The sequence below is a fragment of the Grus americana genome, chromosome 9 (genome assembly GCF_028858705.1).
Source record: "Grus americana isolate bGruAme1 chromosome 9, bGruAme1.mat, whole genome shotgun sequence".
In the NCBI taxonomy this organism is placed as follows: domain Eukaryota; kingdom Metazoa; phylum Chordata; class Aves; order Gruiformes; family Gruidae; genus Grus; species Grus americana.
The window spans coordinates 15,932,037-15,953,186 of NC_072860.1; the positions used below are offsets into that span (position 1 = coordinate 15,932,037).

A 21,150-nucleotide genomic window follows, 5' to 3' on the forward strand; every position below is an offset into this window, starting at 1 on the left:
ATGCAATGACCAGCCACTAGCTCTGCACTCAAGTCTGTTGAACTTCAATCTCTATGGCTGCATAATGTGGCCTGTCATCTATTTTAGCACAGCAAGAAGAGCTGAGTGTAAACTCCAGGACTCTTGTTGCTGATGACAGTTCTATGCAACTCTTGTTTTCCTCACGCTGCTTTGGCACACCCTGCCTAACTGCTGCTGAGTGATGAGGAAATATTTGCCTTGAGCTGGAGCACTAAACACCTCCTCTGTGGTTAGGAGAGATGTAGCTTTCTCCACGGTGGGGTGGTGATTAGATTGAACCGTTACCTCCATTTTCCACCTTTGCTGCAGTAATTGCTTTCCCTTGTGCCCCTCACCGGACAAACGAGCTAAGGAAATATTCTGGGAACAGCAAGGACTTTTGAACACTGTGTAACGTGAGCACACTCGCTTTTGGAAAAGGAGTTGGCTCTGCATACGTGTGAGTGGAAGTCTGCTATTCCACCCTGAGGCGAGAAATTAATTGCTATGACTGTGCCCCCTCTTTGCCATATATGCAGCTGGCAAGCCCTAGCCCATGGCCACCATGTTGGGTCAACATCTGGTTCTGGCCTTTTTTATGCCCTATACTTTACAGTAGTGCTTCCGTGCTTCATAGGAGTATTACTTGAAGGGCAGAATAGGTCCCTCTGCCTCCACTAAAGGGCAAGGGCTTTAATGGGCAGCGTAGATTTAACTTCTCTGTGCAGAAAGCTGAAGGTGACAAGCCACTCTTGCTTGCATGGCAGATGCAGAAAGAGCAGTGAGGTGTTCATTAGGCGCTTTGTTCCACCCCTGTGGCACGGGAATTAAGACGGTTTGTTGCACCTGTTTGTCGGTCTGTGTTTGTCCATGGCCATGTGCACCTTGGGAAAGCTTTAGTATCTGAAGTGATGTACCAGCAAGGTAGGAAGCCCCATGTAATCAGGCTTGCAGGGACTCATGAAATCCAAGGAAATTGGATCATGAGATATTTTATAATCCCTAGTTTCTGAGCCTCAGAGAATTACTGCACCTGAGCTGAGATGGGATGCAGTTTTAAGCAAAATACAGGATTAGATTATCACTCACTGTGGTCCCAAACACAGGTCAGAGCCTTGCCATTTCAGAAGCTGTGTAAACAGAGCAGAAAGACCCTCTCCTGTCCCACAGCCTTACAGTCAAAGGATTTGGGCTTAGTCCAGTTAACCGTACATTAAGCCGGTATTTCTTGTTTGTGCATTCTTAGTTTATAATGAGATAACCTGACTCAGTTTAACCTTCCTCCATCACAGACTAATCTGAGCTGTGTTACATCCCCGCAGCCCCAGGCTTGGAGTGCACTGGGCAGACAGCAAGTGGGATCGTGTTAAATTCTGGAAGGCAAATGCATGTCTGGGTACCTACGCGTAGAGACAGACAATAATACATACAGGATGTGAGTGTTGCATTAGAGACATCGCCCATGTGGCAGAAAGCAAGCAGAAAGCCAGGGGAGTGTCTGAACTGGCATGCTGGCCGCCACCTCGTTCAGGAGCAGCAAAGGCATGACTTACGTGCTTCCTGGTTTACCAGAGCCTGAGCCTCACCAGTTCCAGGACTGGTTCCAGGCCGAAAAGCTGATGTGGCTTGCCTTTTCTGCCTGGCAGAAGGACAGTATTTCCTTGCTGGTGATGAAGGAGACAAGGCCCCTGAGGAAAGGAAGGAAACGCTGCATTCTCCTTTAGGGACAGAGGCAGCCGGTCTGCCTGACTCACCTGGATCCAGAAGACATGGCATGGCATTCGAGTTAGGAGTTCTGGTGACCACAGCACCCACAAGACAGAGGACCCGATCGGCACTTATCTTTTTACAATACCGCGTGTGCCTTCCAATGGATAACCCTCTTGCCATACCCACACGTTACAGATGGAAAAGACCTTGGATTTAAGGTTCCCGCTCCAACTCTGAATGCCACGTGACTTTGAATTTGCTCAGATCTGCAGTCGGTGTGAATCAGCATAGGTCTACTGAAGCCTGACTCATCAACAGGGGGTCTGTTATCTTCACAGAAGAAAGTTGATACTTAGTCCATCCTGATGCCAGCGGAAGAAAAAGACATACTTTTAAAGAGAGTTACTACGTATCGTAGGTGGCACAAATCCTTCAAGTATGGCACTCCCTCAGTGACACACTCTAAAGTGTTTAAATGAGATGGTGTTATACAAAGAAATGCTGCAATCTCAGGATAAACTGGGGTTGATAGAAACGTAAAGTCTGAAAGAACAAGTCCAAGAATGAAGGAATGCTTAAAGCAACTAAAGGGAAAAAGTAACTTGGAAGTTAAAGTTGGAATCTGCTGTGGCAGGCAAATATCCCTATCATTGAAAAGGCTCACAGGATTTTTACTACCCTAATAATTTTAATAATGTCCTCAAAATGTGGTTATTTTTGATGGAAAAAAAATGCAAGTTCCAAATTTTGGAAATAATGCAAAGTTTTCTGCAACAATTTAAAATACTCTTTCTCCTCCTCTGTGATAACAAACTTACTTATTTTCACATCAGTTTTAAGATTTGAAAAATTTAACCTAGCTCTTACTGTATTTATTTTTCATACACCACCCAAAGAATCAAACTAAACCCAACAAGTTATGTCTATGGAAACCTCACAATGGCATCTGCTTGGATGCCAATAAGAAACTGCTTGTACATTACTTCAGGTGGAAATAAACTTCTGAAGACTTAATAGACTCCTATAATATCAAACCATCAGATCCCAAGTCGATCTCCACAGATAATGTTTACATTTTGCTAAGACAGCATCCGTTAACTTGTGTTAGGCTAAAGCAGAGGCATCCATTTCAAATATGTAAACCAAAACAGCCAGAATCCAGCACTTCCTTGCTAGGAAATCAAGGAAATTATAAGAAATCTATTTGTGCAGCTGTAATATCAATCTCACATAAGAGTCAATTATTCTGTGATTTACACAACTTGCACATTTGCCTTTTTATAACCAGATGGCAAGAAAGAGCTCATTTTCCAGCAACCTGCAGTGGAAGACAGAAGGTTTAGTTTCTGGTTTTCAGCGTTCCTTCCTTCCCTGTGAGAAGTCTCACCCAAGGACCTAACCAAGAGAGGATTTGTATCGGATTCTCCATGACTTTAGATGACCCATGGATGGAAAAACCTTCATCTCGATTAACATTAGCTCTGTAGTCTAAGCTTGTACAGGTTCTAAGGGCAGCTCACTCCAGGGGGACACTGGAGTGCGCATTGTGCATCACTGATGAAGAGCGACATTTTCTGGGGGAAGGTGGGAATGGGAGAGAGGTAAGCAACAAATCCACACAGTGGAAAAATCTCACCTTTTTTTTTTTTTTTTTTTTTTTGAAGCTGATGGGGAAAAGAGAGGAAACAGCATATCACATTTACAGAGGGAATTAATACAGTCAAGAGGGAGTGTAAACTGCCCTAGGACTTGACCAATGTCACCAGACAGTTGCCTACTTATTTGGAGAAAGAGACCTGCTGCCAGCTGTGGGGGAAGTAGATGTAGATGGCAGAAACAGTGGGAAGCAGAGAGAGAGGAGGGACTTTTGAGTCTTAAGGCTGGGCAGTGGCAGTGGTTAATAGCCGTGGTGCCACACTCCATAATTCTGTTAGTCTCTGTCGTATCGCCACATTCAGTGTCTCTTTCCCAGGCTAAAGGGTCCCAGTCTGTCCCATCAGCCCTCACAAAGGAACCACTCTGGTCATCTGCTCATCTTCAGTACTCTTCTCTAAAGCTGATGGTGGCTGTACCACCACACACACCGGACTCTGAGTTGCAGGGGTGCCTCCATCAGGCCACCGAAGGGTGACACAACTGTTTTATGGTCGTAGTGTTGCTGTCAGGCACGTGGGAAGGTTCTGTGGGAGAGGTGGTATCCACAAGTATACCCTGTGAGTGTAATGGAGGCACCATAAAGACTTCCAGCACAGACAGATGGAGTGTGTTACCCCACGTCGTAGCTGAGCTATGCGTACAGTGCCTTGCTTGCCTGCAGAGATCTTCAGAGCAGAAATATCTCCTTACTAAAACGGCCACAGCACACTTCTTGAATGGGGATGGAAGAGAGGAATGTAACGCCTCCCACCACACACACACAAAAAGCCCTTTCAATCATCAAAGCATTCTGTTAGAATGAGAGGGAGGAAGCTCCAAATGTAGGTAACATCAGGATTCCTTTCTAGGCAGAGTTCAGGTTTGTTTAAGATTGTTTTTGCCTGGATATCACTGAACTTTCAAGAAATCTGCCAGAGCTGTAAAGAGAAAATACAACTTACAGTACCAGAGGAGTATCATTCTCTGTGCTGTCTTCCAGAAGCCGAAGGGCTGTGATTTTATTAGAATACTGTAGTTGCAAGACCACAGAGTAATATGCTGACATTTTGAGCTGCATTTAAACCCAATATGTATTTTTAAAACTACATTTATATTCCATCATAAACTGACATTGGACAGAACAAGTCACTGTTGCCACCATGACTGCACTTGAACTTAAAATGGAAAAACCTCTACTACATGGAGCATTGCAAAAAGCCCTTATTCTACGTCAGGGTCTACCTAGGGTTTTGCAGCAGCGCCAATCTCTCTAGTTTCTGACCACCTTCCTCTAAATTAGACTACAAAACAAGTTGCCAGTAGGGCTTCTGGAAGCTTCAGCTTCTTTCCTTTCTCCTGTTACAGGGACCAGTGAATTCTTTAGTTACAGAGAGAGGACATGCAACATTAGGGACTGCAGTGCAGGGAGAAACCCAACCCTTGTTCCGATGCCTTGTCAAAAAAGGAAGCTCCTGCTGCATTTCATAAGGAGGGTAAGACTCTATTGGCCTCGTATACAGTTCTCCTGTCCCAGGAGTACTTTAACTGTTTTCTTTGCTCTGTCTCATCTGCCCTGTCTACAGCTGCCAGAGCAGTCTGGTGGTGTGGTACCCAATGGGAGCTCACGTGGTCAGAATAAGAAGAAAGAACAGAAAAAAGTTTGTTAGAAATGAGATTGTGCAGAACTGAGAAGACTTTGTATTTCTGGTACTGAACAGCCACAGAGAGACGTCTTTTTTTCCCTTCTGCATATTTCAGGGTGCCCTCTACATGCCTCCTTACACATGGATTTCAAGGTGCATATTCTTAGAGATATTACTTATTCATCCCACATTAAAAGCATGAGAACTAAGCCAGGAATCGCACTCACTCTAAGTTCTCTACAGATACATACAAAAAAATTGGTTGATGCCCAAAGCAGCCTGCACTGCTGCATGCACTCACTTTGGGGAACTACACAGTTCAGGCCAGGATGGGTCCTCCTTCCTTTTATGTAGAGTCAAGGAGGTACATGATCTCCTGGATCAGAAACTGTCTTCTGGTTGTCCAACTATACAATGAGATCTTGACTGACAAGTAGGGTGCTGGGACAACACAGCAATTTAAGCACGAAAATAAATATATACTAGATGCTCAAGCCACCGTTAACAATTATGTATACAATTTTTTAAAAAATATGCTTAGTCATTCATCCTGAAATGATAAAGTAGATGTTCCTAGTTGAGACGTAAAAGTAATATAAAATGCAATATCATGGCCACTTTCATCATATGCAGAAAGGAACACCACCACAAACTCAGGAGAGGACTAAAAACCAGATCCAAGTACTATTTTTAAATAAATTGGAGATGTTCTCAGGATTGCTGTCATTCCTATTAATATTTTCTGACATTCATATTTCAGTACTCCCAACAATTTCAGCCAGGGAACAGGATTGCACTGAACAATGTGTACAGACACCTATCAAAGCGAGATAGTCCCTGGACATCAATCTTATCCTTTTGACAGAGTATTTATTGCTGCTAATTGTTTCCTGACTTTACCTGCCAAATGATACAAATAATCATACTGTCCATCACAAAAGCCAAAAAGATGACAAGAAATTTTTTTTTCAGAAATATATATCTTATAGCATAAGCCTGGAAAAGAAAGAAACTTCTCAAGGGACAAAAGAACCGTACAGCAGATACATGACCTAGCAGAAGAACAGACTTGTCACATGAATAAATATGGTGTGTTCCCAAAAACCCCAATCTAATACTTCAGAAAAGAGCAATATCCTTTTCATGGCTCGCTGGTAGTCCCTAAGGAATTTTTGAAAACATTCTAGTAAGACATGCTTTGGCTGATCATATCATCAGATTGCTGGGATTTGATTTGATGTTTTCATTCTTTTTTTCTTTTTGGTTTCTTGTTGTTTTGATTTGTGAGAATGAACACTTGTCTCAAAAACAGGATCTTGGTTACTGAGGAATCTGTTTATTTCAGGCCCTTTTTCCTAACTTGGTATCAGTTGGAACCATTCACTGCTCTTGGTATTTTAGGGACCTAATTTTAGCCCCCGGTTTTTCAAATGTTGGCCAGAGGCCCCGCTCAGCGTCTCTGCACAGAAAAAGTATATTGGAAGATTTGCTTTTGTCACTGGTGAGGATCCAAAGCTTCTGAAGCCATACAGATTTTTTTTTTTTTTTTTTCCATTGAGTTCAGTAGCTCTGGGTCTGGCCTCCTGCTTGTGACACCTGTTGGTTTGAGCATCTGTGAAAGACACGAGATGGACATTTGATCCTGAATTCACTTCACTTGGGGCACTTGTTAAGTGACGAGTGGCCTCTAGTTAGCTGCAATAAACCCAGTGTCCGTGGCCGCACAAGCTGGGACAAGACAATTCCACTGCCATCAGGACCCAGCATCTCAGCACCTACACAATGCAAAGAAAAGCCAGCACAACAAAAAGAGAAGACAAGAGACTGAACTCCATCCTCTCCTGACAGACTTGGTGCAAAGTCCGTGCAAGTTCTCTGCATCCTGATTTAGCTCCATACCACCACTGGTACCAGCATAGCAATAAACTTCCCAGGGATTAGCCTTGCATAAAAAGGTCTCCTTTTTGACAAGAGCCACGAAACTTTCCCATAATAAGCAGACATCATCATAGGTATGAGTGGCAAGTTTTACTCTCAGGAAAAAGATATCAGGGCTGGCTTCTCATCCAAAAGCCCAATCTTTAAACAACCATATTTCCCCAAGGCACTGATATTCTGCTGGGACTTCTCTACTGCTTCATCCTCCACAGTGTCTCTCAAGCTACACAGCAGCACAGGTCAGCCTCCCCAGGACGTGGCCGTGCTCTGTCCTCTCACCAGAACACCCAAACGTTTCACAGGCTGGAAGATCCCATGGGGCAAGCTGTGTTTCTCTGGGCCGTCCCCGTGCACCAGCAGCACTCACTGGTGAGGGCTGGGCTTGGTTTGTGCTTGCCACACAGCAGCTGAGAGCTGGCGACAAGCACAGCCACCTGCTCGAGGGTGCTCGCTCAGGGGCACGCACATGCTAAATACGGGATTACGCTAAGGCAGGAAGAAAAGAGGCACTTTTGGAGCGCAACTCTATTTTAACTAATTTACCTGCTGCTGTTTTCCTTTGTTATTTGCAGCCACCATGTCTCAGAAACATCGTCTGTCAGGTTGCTTATATGCCACAACTACCTTTCCCCCCCGCCCCCCCAAACAAGAGGCATGTGGGTCACAGATAACTAACAAGTGCTGGGAAGGAAAACACTGAAGGCCCCACTTATACCCAGAGGAGAAGGGGTGGTAGAGAGGATTATTTGCACAGAATTCAGCTTTGGTTTTCAAACCAGTGTTTATAGGTTTGGAAAGAGCCAAGAACAAAAACTTTAAAATAGTTATTAGGGGTTTTATGGAAACTGGATGAATGGATGGTTTCAATGGGAAGCCAAATAAATATAAAAAACATAATTTAAGCCTGGCAGGAGACCTTAGGATCTTGAAATAATAAAGCTAAAAAAAAAAAAGAAAGAAAATAAAGCTTTTCAAAAGTGACACAAAGCCTCTGGAGTCCAGAGCAAACCCATCTACCTTAACAGTAAACATGCTGTGCTTGAATCATGGGACAAAGGGACAGCAATTGCTACAGTACTGCCCTCTTATTAATTATTATTATTAACACAAACTATGCTGTCCTATGCATAGCACTCTAACCACAGCAATACGGTCAGATAAACCATCCACTAAGTACAAAGATGGCATTTGAGAGAGAAGACGAAATCATCCAAAAATAACACCAAGTTTATCCACCGAGTGGCTTCTCCCACTTTACTTTATCTAGAAAGGCCTGCATATGCATTTAAGTCCTTAGATGGTCACAGTGGTGCCTGTACTAACCACAGTAACATCCCTGCAGTGGTGACCCCGCGTCACTTGGAGCTGCGTCGGCAGAGCTTCTGTAGCTGGACACCTCTCAAAACCAACCTACAATCCATGGGGGGAATGGAAAGCTCCTTGCTCTCATCCCTTTTCTAGAAAAATCGGATACATATTCAAAGCAGAGACTGTGGTTTCTTCATACCTGGACACCTAGAGTTTAAATGATGCCACGGTCTTTTTGTAAGCACAACTGTAATGAATGAGCAGAGAGCCAGACTCATGGACAGAGCTGATAATCCTTATGATACAGTTTTTATGCCAGCAAAAGCGCACCTCTAGTGAAGTTTCAAAAACCTCTTACAAAAACAGTAGTAAATGTAAGGTGAGTTTTATTAACTTAATAATTGAAACATCCTCAGTCTATTATGCACTGATAAAATAGGGGAAACTGAGGCAGACAGCAGTGAAGAAATTGGCCAAAAAATGGGAACAGCAGGAATCAACCCAGAACATCTGACTCATGTGCTTGTGCTCATTTGGCTAATGGTCCTCTCATGTAAGCCAAATCCTGGTTCTGGTTTCATTGAAGCCAATGGTAAAACTTCCATATATGCGAACAGAGCAAAGATTTGAGACTTCAGTCTGTCATCTGTACTTTATAGATGGGGCAGATATTCGTTCTGCTCTGTGGTTCAGCCAGCTGGACAGTGCTATGTATATTTAGGGCACAATGAGAAAAATAAATAGCAATTAAAAACAAAAAAACCCCCCTCTTTCTTCCATATGGAAGATTTTAGTATTTTTAATGGCAAAATTACTCTTCTTCGTTTATGGCACTTCCACAGAGAGATCAGTTGCTTGTAACCATAAGCAGCAACAAAGGCTGAAGGCGTTCTCCCAGAGGTCTGCTACAGCAGCCTGGCAGCTCCCCACGGCCACGGGAGACAACGGCTCCCGCCCATCTGTACCATCCACAAGAGACGCTGCTGGTTCAGTTATCTCTAAGCAGGGCTCAGGGCAGGAGGCAGAGCGAGGTTTTCAGCAGTAGGATGGCTGCCACGGCAGGCAGATTAAAGACCCGCTCATCTCGTCCCCACGTGGTGCTGAAGCGAGCATCACAAGGGAAATACTCTCTCTGTGCGAGAGACAACTCTAATCCTGACATTTGGTAGTACGCTGGCTGACTTCCAGTCCGTACGCTGGGGTTCCCCATGTGCATCTCTGCTGCCTGTTCCACGACCTGCTCCAAGGTTGATCCAGATGTCAGCACTGTGTAACATCTAAGGCAACGGTCTGTGAGCTGTATGTCACTGGAGCAGGGAGCATAGTCTCTCTGCAGGAAGGGGTACAGCTACCGACGCTCCTCCCTGCCCTTTGACATCCGAGTATTGCTCCCAGAAAACAAGACTGCAGCTTTGGCCATCTCCCCTTCAGGGAGCTCAGACTCTACCTATATTCCCTGAGACCTAGCCTTACTTAGGCTTTGGTCAGCCATTACATGCTGTAAGGCTTTTCTAAACTATCGGCAGGTGACAACTTTTATCATTGAAAAAAGAGCAGCAAGAAAGTTTTAAACTCATACCAAAAAAAAAAAAATAAAAAAAAAAAATTAAGGAATTGAAGATCTGGTCCCATCTATTCATCATCTGCAATGGAGGAAAGAAAGAGGAACTGCCTATTTGATAAAACATACCTCTTCTCCAGTCCTCTCACTCCATCAGTGCAGAAACACAGTCGGGTTAGCTGCACCATCCCAGTGAATGCTCAACTATTTTATTCTGGCATATACACCAGTGAGCACCACCACCACTTGGCCACGGGACATGGAGAATAAAGAGCTTATTGCGAGCAAACTCTGATAAGAGTGAAAAGCAACATCCATTGTAATAATCCTGCTTTCTGATGCTCATTTCTGAAGCTTTCCCTTTTAGGGTAGAAATTTTCTGTACTTTGTCCCTCCTCAGAGATGGTTTGTATCTCCTTTCTTTTGAAAAGAGTCCTTTGAAAATTCTCCTTAGTCAGTTCGGGGGGATGAGGCTTCAGCCAGTGATAAAGTTTTCTCCCAAATTTGTAACAAATGCTATCATAAATGATACATTTTAAGAAAACTGTCTTAACTGATACTTTCTAATTAGCTAGTTATAAACTGTCAGATACACTGAATCCACATCAGTCAGCAGCTACATCAGTTGAATTAGTTCAAAAGAATTTGTTCAAAAGAATTAGCTGCATCTGCTCTACTCCCAAGCACCTTTCCAAAGACAGAACTGCTGAACTAGACATCTTCTTCCTGAATGAGGTATGCAGAGGAGGGCTGGCAGGCTGCTGCCAGGGAAGACTAGATTTTGAATACTTTGTCTGAAATCAACGTTAGAGAAGTCCGTAACTACACAAAAGAAAGGAATTCTCTCCTTGCCATAGGATGGAGGGGAATATGGTTTTTGTCCTGTATCATAATTTTAATTTCTGCATAATTAAATTGCACAGTCCTAAATTCTAATCAGCTAGGGTTGTAATGAGCAGCCTTCAACTCAACCACTTTGGAGTCATTCTTCTCGAAATAAATACAACAATCACAACAGCAGAGAGAGCTCAAAGCAGCACATTTTACTGTTTGGGCAGTCCTGCACCCCCAGACACAGAGAAGGGATGCATCTGCTACTTGCTTGGACAGTCCATTCAGACTCCAACCGGGTGCATACGTGCACACACACTCACACAACACTAAACTCCAAATACTCCCAAATCCAAATGACATCAAGATTTTCTTTAATTATTGTATTTCTAAACCCTTGATATTTTTTTTTTTTTTTTTTTTTTTTTGGTGGTGGTGGGGGCCTCAGAACCATTGGAGACCTTGGGGGGTGGAGGGATGCCAAAGACAATTGTGGCCTGGGAATATTTGCCAGCTGGACTATGAGATTTATTTTTGGTTCTCAATATTTTTTTCTTTTTTCTGTTCTTGCAGATCCCGCTTTCTGGCTCGCTGGGATCTGCAAGTGCCCAGGCTTACGAACTGCAGACCTAGACTGTGCTGGGGTGTCAGTCCCTGAAACCAAAAGGACTAATGCGACAGCGAACAGCAATTTGATCTGCCAGGGAGCCTGCCTTTTCACAAACTGCACTCACTAGCCACAATTCTTATTGAACTTTGAAGGCCCAGTTTTGCTCCTGTTTACACCCATTCAGCTTTAACAGCTACTGCTGATTTATATGAGGAATACTGTTTGGAATCTGGGATTCATTTCCTATTCTAAAGAAAGAGAAAAAGAAAAACACACTTTGAATCCAGCTATCTTGCAGGCTGACATTCTGTTCTGCATTTTTTCCTTTCAATGCCGCAGCCTCCTCTGCTCTTTCTGCCTACTTCCAATTTTCAGATGAATTGCTGAGATACTGAAATTCAAACTACATGAATACGCATCACATAGAACAGTCTCAAAGACTGTGCTGGTTCAATATCTTACTTACCCTTCCTACATCAAAGGAAAATCCTCTGGTTGCCTGACACAGCAAAGAATACCTTGCAAGTGCAACTGGAATTCTACCCAGAAGCGGGTATGTGCTGCAGGAGCTGGTCCCTGAGGCTGCTGCCCATTATGGAGATGTGCAAGAGCGTCTTGAACTCAATCCCTAGCTGAAGTTCCAGCACAAAGCACCAAGAACCATCCTTTGAAAACAGCTGAGAATACGGGACATGATGCGAAAGGCACCGATCCGCACCCCCTGGCAAAGAGGCAGCACTATCTACCAGCTGCATACAGAAAGGGGAGTCGGGAGAGTATTTTGAATCACACAGACCTCCACCATGGAGAAGGGCAGAGAACAAAACCCTTTCATGTATTAATCACGAGGCACTGTCAGTAGCAGAGGTCTGAGAGGAATGGCTAAAGCAGGAGGAGGACATTACGGACGCTAATAGGTAGTAATCACACAAAGGTTCAGGAGAAACTGCGGCTGAAGGAGACGAGCTCCTACATGTAATCTCATTAACATGAGCTGTCTCACAAGGGACTGAAAGGAAACACAGCCCTCACGCTTACAGAACAAGACACGAGATGGCACAGGAGGACAGTCTGGAAATTCCCATATCCTGCAATTCTTGCAAAAGACTCACTGTGGCCACTTTGTAATCAATTACCTGCCGTGTCCTCCTTAACTCTTTCATCTTTTCCTCATGAGTCAGCTCCTGCAGTACCCAAAGCAAAATAGATCCACAGTTCAGATAACAGAGATCTTGTCCTACACGCTGGTTTTATCTTTAGTAACCAGAGCTGGCCAGCTAGCTAAAAACCAGATGGGTTTTCACAATCCTGTTAGGGAGCAGGAAGGTAAAGACTTACGGGAAGGCAAAGTCTAGACAAGCATTGCATAGCACAGCAATGACTCTTACCCCCACCCCAAGTTTTCCCCAATGACTTTTCAAAGCCTGGTCTATTAACAGGACACAGTATGCAAAGTACTTGGAACCCGTGGTCATCTTTGAAGACTTTGCCGTATTCTTCATCCAAATTAACGTGTTCTTCTGTAAGCCTTACTGACAGTATCCCAGTTTCACAATGCTCCAGTCATTCCTTTCAGAAAGAAGGAAAATATCTGGACATGCCACAAACAAGGAACAGCTTGCACGAACAAAAGCAGAAGCAGGCTACATGTATGTTTGTCCAAATTATTTGGCAAACAGCAAGTATACTAGGAAAGAACAGTTAGATGAGGAAAAAAAATAGAGAAGTTATTTCCTCACAAACATTATTTTAATAAATGACTCACTTTGCTAAGAATAATTTGACTGGAACATAGAACTTAAACTGTTTAAAACTTTTATTTTTCAGTTGTTCTTCATACACAGCTTTTATCAGAATTTAATTTGTTTTACCGGATTGGGGGACCAGAACTAGACTTTGCACTAGTAAGCAGCAAACTTCCCATTTGCTCACTGTTTATCTTGTGTGCCTCCTCTTTGTTTTAGACTTCTTCACTGGTACATAACATATTTCTTTCCACACTGAAATCCCAAACTGCAACTCTAGGGTAAGAGACATAATGTCCTACACGGACTATCAGGAGATCCAACCATAGCAGAAGTTGCTTGCTAGCCTCCTACCACTCCACATGAGAACTAAACTCTAAGGACAGCTTCCCCTCATTTTTCCTTTTCCTCCACTCTATATAGCTTCAACACACACAGTTTGATTTGCAGAAGATTTTAGCTCATCCATCTGGCTGACACATCTATGGATGATATCAGTACAGCATTAAATACCCTAGCAAGAATCAGGGGGTTTGCACTGCACGCCTCTTCACAGCAAAGCACCTAATGGCAAGGCTAAGATTAAGCACACGAGCAGGATTTGGAGGCGCAGGCTCCATCAGCAGCCAGTACACCCTACGTATCGCTGCTGCTTAGAAAGCAGACTTCCCTACCACCTTCTGGGTCATCTTCTTTTCCTCCCCCAAGATCTGTTGTCAGAGGAAGGGAGTTCAGAGTCTCTGACTCTCTACCAGCGGGTCGGTTTCACTCCGTTACGTTAATGGGAATTGCAGTGCACTTCAGCCCAAATGTTAATTTCTTCAAACAGCAGAGAAAAGGCTACGTGCACTTGGGGAGGAAGAATATACATCCGTTTGTGCAATCTTAGCTTTCAAGGGGAAACGCACAGTGGAAAAAGAAGGAATTACAGGGGAAATTAAATTAAAATGCAGGAAAAAGAATATTAGTAACAGAAGGGAACTTTTACCTGTGGTGCTGGCCAAAATGCTTTCAAGATACTCAGTGAGAATACACGGGTGTACAGGAAGCCCAGCAGACTATCCAAATACGATGCTGAGTTGAAGGGTTCTGGGGAAATGGTCCTGTTTCTGCAGTCTAAGAGAACTTAGCTGCTCAGCCCACCTCTGACCTCGGCGCGTCTCTCGTCCCTTGTTTCTCTGGGTTGGCAGGAGCTCATCACAGAGCCTGGCAGGACAGCCCTTCAGGCATTCCTGCAGTATCTCTCAGCTCTCCTGCCATATGGTCTGGGCCACGTTCAAAGGCACCGCGAGCGAAGAGGGGAAGCAGGGCAGCACTTTGAACAACATGGCACGAGTGCGTTCTGGTAAGATTTTCCTAGGTACTGTGGGAGAAAGAACATGGGAGGTTGTTTCCACTTGCAACCCAAGCTGTTTGCTCAGACCTACAGAAGCGACCTCCCCGAGCCCAAACAGCCCTCCATCAGCCTCACAGCGGGCAGTCACTCTGTACAGGCTGTTCTCTCCAGAGCAGGCTGGCTGAGAACTGCGCATCTCCTGTTTTCATCCTCAGCTTCTCATGCTTCTTGCCCCATCCAGGCTGACTTCCCACTTTGGTCAAGGCAATAGTATTTATCATAGCACCAGAGAACACAGGACAGAGACACCCAACCTGGTAAATGCCTTTTGGGACTAATAGAGTTATTAATCGTCAATCACAGGGATCTCAAACATGCTTCCACTCCTCCTGCCCTTGTAATGACGCTCTTCTATGCCCTCTCGGAGTCTTACCTTTACCTTGGCTCTGGCCCAAGCCCTGTTCTTCAAGCTCTTCACCACAGGGTTAGTCTTCTCACCCAGCCCACCCTGCCCTGCTCTCCACTCTGCCTATTCAGTCTCTCAAGAAGAAAGATTACATTGTGTAGGAGCTCATCGCTGTTGTCCCAACTGGCTCTTCACTCCAGTGTACCCAGCCAGCATCAGTTCTCACTCTGCCCTGGGTTCCTTCTCAGATCTATCTTCTTTCATTATCCTTTTTTGTCCCACTGATTCCCCATCCCAAACAGTGCCAGCCTGCACTCCAATAATTTCCAGAGACTTTCTGCTGCACACTGCAGCTCCATTTCCAGATATCTTACCAGTACCTTGCACAGTAGCATTAAAACATCCCTATCTCCACAGGCCACCTGCCTAATACACCTGGGCTGTATCTGCATTGGCAGAGTACAGCCATCCTACGACCACTAATGTTTGACCATCCAAGGCTGCGCCCCTGATGTTTCAGTTCAGTTAAAAAATGAGCATTTGCTAAAAATCCAACCAAACATAAATTATTTTATTAAAAAAAAAAAAAACTTTTCCTACTCCTTTTTCACTCCTTCCCAAGTTCACTGGGGTGGCAAGGTTTCTGATATAGACACCAGCCCTTTGAATAAAACTTGGCAGGTTTCACACCATTCGTTTCTCTGAGGCCAGCGCAGGGCTGCATGACGTTAGCAGCTTCCAGCCAGACCACTGACAGGAGGAAAATAATTCCTTCTGTTAGCGATGACCTTCCAAGCTAGTGTGCTTGCAAAGCATACTAAGTGCTAACAGCCTTTCTTTACTTCATTGATCTTCCCAAATCGTCAGAATTTCTGTAATAGGTTCATTAGTCTCACAACAAAGAGATGATGAACATATCCACCAACAAGAAGCCACGAGGGACTGCAAAGAACTCACAGGACATGAAGACGGTGTGATGCAAATGATAGATCAGCTCGGGGCACAGGTGGTGCTGCACAGCCTTGCTCTCTCCTCTGTGGGGTTAGAAATTGGGGTGCAATCAAGCTCACTCTGGTATATTTGACTAGGCCTCGGTCTGGCCATGGACATTGCCCGTCCTGGGGCTCTGCGCACAGGATCTGCTCTTGAAGATCCTGCAGTATGAACTCTGCACAGTTCAGCTCACCGCACAATGTTGACTTTTACCCAAACAAGCTCCATTACTTTCATTGTCCATACTCATCTCTGCTGATCAGTACTATCTTTAGCACTACTCATTCATATCAGAGAGAAAAATGCTCTAGCATGTTGAGAGCACATCCATGTGGGGCCACACAGTCCCACAGTAGATGGAATAACACATCAGTGCTCTAGTCCACTTGGGCAAATTAGTACTGCTGAAAGACATGGAGAAGCAACCCACTGCAGGGCCAGGCTTATGTTGCAGAGCCACAGGCTCCATGGGATACTATGCTGTGCGATACACGTGCAATAGTTTGTGCAGAGATAGCTCAGGTCTCATTAACTTGGCGCTACTCCACAAGGAACACACCAGCCCATTCAGGTGCTTGGTAGTGTCCTCCAATACTGGGGACGTTTTAACAAGGATGTTTTATGGGAACAATCTGTTTTGTCCTGAATTCCCTATGTGGCCAAGTTCTCTCTCTCTTTTTCTTTCTCTTTCTGGGTAATCACCATGAAATGGACATAAAAGCAACTGAAAACTTGCCAGCCTTCGCATTATCTGAAGACACTATTTTACCATTTTTGTCAACTCCATGTCATTTCCCCCATCCCTAAGTGGCTATACTAGCAGCAGATAAATGTCTCTTCATCAAGACACTTGCTTATAATGCAAAACAGTAAAAGCATGTGTTCATAGAAATTACATCTTACATTCTCAAGTAAAGAGAGGAAACTTTGACTGCAGCTTACTGTCAACAAAAAATGATAAAAATAGCACCGTAATAACAATTGCTCCTATCACTATATTGTAACTTCTTTAAGATCTAGATTGTTTAATACTTGGAATTTGTATGGCACCAACCACATCTAGCCATGCTTTATTTCTTGCATATTTCATGTTTCACTCCCCCATATCCACATCCTACTGGAAAGTTTCAAAAGTATTATTTATCCACCTATCTTATGTCATAGTAGCAAATCCAAATCACAGCAAACTCTATTGTTTATCTCAAAATACAGAAGAGAGAGGAGTACGTCTAGAGTAAGAGGTCCCAAGTTCAGGGGATTCAGCAGTAGCTGGACCATCTGTGCTGTTCTCTTCCCATGGTCAAGTTTAACGCTTGTTGAAACTACACCTGCATGCCAAACTGGACATCTTCACGACCAGAGCGAAGCACAGTTTTAACACTCTCGTGCAATCTTCTCTGGCTTGCTTTTGCTATTTGTAGTATCACTAAGGAAACCAAACGCGAGACTGGTGATCTTTATTCAACATGTGCCTTCCCCAGACGTGATCTCAGCTAACTTATATATCACTTAACTCCAGACCATTCTTTCCTATACAAATACCCATGAAATCAGGTTGAACTGCAAGGTAAGCAACGATAGCTGTGACTGAGTAGATTTTTATATCCACTATGTGAAGAGCTACACTGACCTCTAATGGCAGTCTGCCAAGCCTTTGGAACTAGAGTACCTGTGATGCTAAGCAGAGTGCTTTGTATATTTACTCTACAGATAATGAATCACGCCTAGCACTCGCTGTAAGGTCTCACAGCACTTTACAACAGTGGGATGTAATTACCACCGGACACGGAGGCAGACAGGTATGATGTGACTCACCTAAGATCACGCACCTGGTCTGGAACAGCCACCAAGGACACAGCTCAGGGCTGCTGAGTCCCGGTGCAATGCTTTCTCCAAGTGAACCTGACAATAAACCGCACTGGACTAGATACAAATACAATCAATTCTCTCTTAAATCCAGGTTCTGCTCTACCCTTCTGTGGCAGCTGGCACTCTCTTTTCAAAGCATTCACCTTCATTTCCGAATAAAATGCGTGCCAGTGCTTGGCATTGGTTAGTGTCTGTGGAAAGGAAGAGTTTTAGTTACAGAAAATCAGGGGGAAAAAACCAAAACTCTTTATTTTTCATCTGAATCCCTCCAGGAGTGACTCTGGCCTGCTGCTTAGCCTATGATCCAACACAGGTATGATTAATTTTTCACGGAAATATCAAGAGAGTACAAATAGCAGTTCTCTGATCTTGATTTTTTATGCACTTATCCTCAAATTTCAGTTGTTTGCTGGGAATATGGTATAATTCCCCAATTTAGCAGTGGAAAACTGAGACAAGGATTCACACTCAAGGCCAAGGTCCGTGATCACCCACACAGCGGATGCAGTTTGAAGTTCAACTGATTCACACAGGCAGAGAAACACAAGGCATGCAGGGCAAAAGCTTGGCTTATATTCAGGCTGGCCCTCCACTGCATCTGGCTCGAGCAGTATGGCGTAGCAAATGTGAACTTATGCTCAAAGTACATTTCAGACAGACAGAGAGACCAGAGGCACCAGTAAGCCGCTGTGCACCACCTGATTTGGGTGAGCCATCTCTGTGAAGGCTCTCACTTCTCAGCAAATGCATAGTAGTAAGACTTGGTGTGCAATAAAGGAAGTTTCGCTAAGGCAGCATGACCCTACACGAAGGGAGAGCTGCGCACCTGCATTGAGACACGGACCATGACTCCGATGACATGCAGTAATTTGTCGAGCCACAGCAATACAAGCATTTATCCAAATCCAAGCAATTTTCCCATAGTCACAAAAGAACCCCAGAGCACAACAAAGTGCAGAACTTAAGTTTCCCAGAATCTCGACTACTGAGTCTGCATTGCCCTCCTTCACTTGATAATGAAAAATTACGTTTAAGTATATTCTTTTATCAGGAAACTAGTATTTCTCTAATTGCTCCAACATGGGAGTTTTTAAAGTTTCATTAATTTAAACAGGAAAGGATCCTGAAAGGATCGAATCTGTACTAGTGCAGATTAATAGATTTGCAATAACAAAGCTTGGAAAGGATGCTTTTTAGAAATGACCATCTGGAAACAACTAAATTTTCAGCTGTGTATAGCTAATTGAATGGTTGTTCACTGCAGGGTTTCTTGGACTTGAGAAGTAAACATGTTGCAGGCCATGGTGTACAGGACTGGATGGGATCTCAATCTGGCAAGTCCTGTGCAAGACGAAACTTGCCTGTCACAAGATTTTCCACTGTATCAAAGTAATTGTGCAATCTCTTGAAAGTGAAACATAGAAGAACTTCACACAACTAAGAATCACTATTCCACCTTACAGTATAAAATATACTCTACACAGGTAAGCAATCAATGGGAAAACAGCAAGCCTGAGATCTCTGGTGACATTTGGGTTCATAATGCTCATTCCATGGCACTTGCACATCTAAGCAGAGCTCAGACTCACAATCTCCTATGTCAAGCACTAAGACAACTGTGGTTTCTATCAGTCAGAAGTCAGATGCTTTCATCACAACACCAAATTATGTGAGGCCATGACTCATCTGGTGCTAGTATTTAGAGCATACTCTAAATGGTACACTACACCTCATTTTTGACATATATTCCTTAGTGTTTGCAGGAACTTCACACCTAAGAGCTCCCAGTGAATCCAGCCCTACTGCACAGGGTGTATCTGCCCTTCCTATGAGTCAATTCCCTGGTTAAAAGTGAATTTTAGACAATGTTTTCTCAACCAAAATATAGCCATCGCTGTTGAATCTTCCAGAAATCTGAACCTGGAAGTTTTCACAGATGTTGCAGAAAGTAAAAAGAGTGATGGTAGCAATCCCAACACTTGCCAGTTCCAGCATCCATTCACGGTGCTCCAGCCCTGCAAATGGGTGTAGAGCGTGGTCTGCTTTGGGTCAGTCCTCAGCCTTCGCTAGGCAGCGGCAGCAATACTGACAAAATAACATTCTTCAGGCAACATCAGAACATGCTTTAGTTAAAGACTCAATCTTACTTTGACCATATGCAAAGCTGGTGGGTCTTGCAGTGGCAAACTGTTACCCTGAGCAGTAGGTAGGCTGGCAGGACAGAGTGGAATTATTTTAAGTTTCTATAGAATACGTCTCTGTCCGTATAGATTTCTGTGCACCTAGGTATGGCATAATTTAATCCCCAGGAAGCTCCGCCACACAGTTTCAGGTAGTGAACCCTACATTGCTGAGAAAGGACCCGTGACAGTAAAAGTGCAGGAACACCAGCTTTACAGAAAGGGGACAAGCAACTTTAGTTCAACAGCAACACAAGGGAATGGGGAGAGACTCGGACAAGTACCTGCTCCACTTTGCACTGCAAGCCCAGAGCAGCTACTGCATGTGATCGTGTGGCCACACAGTGAAAGACAACATTCAGAGAAGTCTGTCTCTGGGTTTCAAGTCTGCTCTAGCAGTGGAGATCCTACACAAAGCAGCACCTGCCCCGTTGACATTTACCCTTTCAGATATTCTGCCCAAGAAATCCACGTACAAATTATGGGACGCAGCCCAGAAAAACAAAGAATCTCTAAATACTAAAGATGGAAACTGATTTCCCTCTGTTTCTCTTGTTACAGAGGACAAGTCCACCTGATTTTTCTCCTGTGTCTTGTTCAACAGGTCCAGCTGACTCTTACATCAGTTGGCAGGTACTTGCAGCCAAAAAGGTGCATCAAAATTGTATTCTTCTATGTCTATCAATAAGCATACAACACTGAGGTTGAGTAAATGCCCTCAGTAACTTCTGGTTTATGTGTGAGTTGATGGCACTCTGACACTTTCAGGCAGTATTAAATACCTCATAGGACTGGGCCAATAGCCAGGGCATAGATCTGGCACATGGAAAATAATAAGTGGAATATCTTCTTGTTACCACAGCAACTTGAAAAACACAGTGAAAACAGTGCATACCCCTGCAGAATTACTGAGGATGAATGGACATACACTTTTGAAATATTGAAACAAATATTATAACGATGCTCATGAATTGCAGAATAAATCCTACTTCGTGCAGACGTGAATGTCAGAAAGCCAGATGTTGTCTATTGATACTGAAACTTGCTATAATCTCCTAAAATCTGTTGGATAACATACAGGGAACTGATTGTACGAAAGCTTAACAAGAAAGCACTAACAGTTACGCAACTAAACATGGGGAAATACTGATTGTATTTCGCAACTTATTCTTAATCAAGCTTTTGCACTTTTTTAATAGGTATATTTACTTACTTCTGTGGATTGTGTGGTAGAGACCTGATCCTACCATCTTAGTGGGCTTGATTCAAAGATCATTAAGGTCAAAAGAACGAACTCCATTAACTTTGGTGAGCTTTGGCCCAAGGCTTCAGGCAAGACCATGGTTGAGCCAAGGGAGTCAATGAATCACTTCTAGCTGAAGTCA

The 21,150-nt window shown here is 43.8% G+C and overlaps 1 protein-coding gene across 2 annotated transcripts in view; it reads right to left on the reverse strand.

Annotated features, from left to right (window-relative positions):
- The window catches only part of OSTN (osteocrin), a 52,002-nt gene extending 37,866 nt beyond the window's left edge, over nucleotides 1–14,136 (reverse strand). For both annotated transcript variants that reach the window (XM_054835468.1, XM_054835470.1), the window contains exon 1: nucleotides 13,970–14,136. The gene's annotated coding sequence lies outside the window, so the exon portion shown is untranslated. The remainder of the gene's footprint in view (nucleotides 1–13,969) is intronic.
- Between the last annotated feature and the right edge of the window lie 7,014 nt (nucleotides 14,137–21,150).